The 1,199-nt window shown below is 47.1% G+C and overlaps 1 long non-coding RNA gene across 1 annotated transcript in view; it reads right to left on the reverse strand.

Annotated features, from left to right (window-relative positions):
- Positions 1–911: 911 nt before the first annotated feature.
- LOC106533162 (uncharacterized) overlaps positions 912–1,199 on the reverse strand; it is a 36,366-nt gene continuing 36,078 nt past the window's right edge. The window contains exon 3 of the long non-coding RNA XR_001312201.1: positions 912–979. This is a non-coding gene — a long non-coding RNA (uncharacterized LOC106533162). The remainder of the gene's footprint in view (positions 980–1,199) is intronic.

Consider the following 1,199-nt stretch of genomic DNA (forward strand, 5'->3'; position numbering starts at 1 on the left):
ATGCAAATCCACTTTGCTTCACGTCAAGATGTGACATTTCTGAAATGTGAAATAAATTGATATGGCCCAATTAGATTGAAGGTTGGCTCGCCGCTCCGTCCCCTCCCCACATCTCGCTCAGCTCTCGCCTCATTGCAAATTGCTTTACATTTGCCCGCTCCCATCCAGAGCTCTTAATTATATGGTGTTGTGTGGCGGCATTTGGCTGCAGCCGTGAGGAGCTGCAGACAGCTGCTGCGTGGCAGTTAGCCGCCGCAGCTAGGACACAGCTAAAAGCTTATCCCGGCAGGGGAGACGCTGGAGGAGTGGAGGGAGCAGGCCGAGCCGCAGAGGAACAAAGAAGACCTGGCTGATTGGTGCAGGACTAGGGGGGACTCTGCGGGACTAGAACCCAGAGGAGGGGTTAGATCTGAGGCCGTTTTCCTTAAACGCTAAACAGAGAAGAATCTGGAAAAAGGAGAAAAATGGACTGAAAAGTTGATTGACCTCTGTTGCCTATAATGTTGTCTACAACCAAAGCTCCAGAACCTTTAGGTCTGAGATGTCCACATGAGACAAATGTCCTTTTTTCATCCATCAATCATCCTTTACCCGTTGTGTCCTATCAGGGACACTGGCGCCCATATCCAGCAGTCACTGAGGGACGGGGACACCCTGGACAGGTCTCCGTCCATCACAGGATGCAGAGACAAATGAGACAAACACAATCAAAGCACGATTTAGACTAACGAGTGTTTTTGGTCTGTGGGAGGAAACCCAGTACCCAGAGAAAACCCACACCTGCACAGAGGGAACATACAAACTCTACCTAGAAAGGTCCCCGGCTGGGATTCAATCCGGCAACCTTCTTGCTGACAGGCAACACCTCGACCAACTGAGCCACCGTGCTGCCAAGACAAGAGGGACGTTTGGAGCAGTCAAGATGAGACTCAGAGCTCAGAACTGTGAGGCACGGTGGCAGCAGCATCATGATGTGAGACTGAAGGAGGAAATTATTTTAAAGGGATCCCTGATTAGTTGTAACATTAGACTTTATATGATAAACATTTATTTTAACTGTAAAATAAAGACTGTAAAAATACTGTAGGCTGTTCAGTTTTGTACATTTTTAAACTAAAAGTTTAAAATATACAGTATTACATGGACGAGGCCTTTTTTATATACACAAAGCATTCTGGGTAAATGATGACGTGGATAGG

This window comes from Austrofundulus limnaeus, unplaced genomic scaffold, assembly GCF_001266775.1.
Source record: "Austrofundulus limnaeus strain Quisiro unplaced genomic scaffold, Austrofundulus_limnaeus-1.0 Scaffold897, whole genome shotgun sequence".
Classification (NCBI taxonomy): Eukaryota; Metazoa; Chordata; class Actinopteri; order Cyprinodontiformes; family Rivulidae; genus Austrofundulus; species Austrofundulus limnaeus.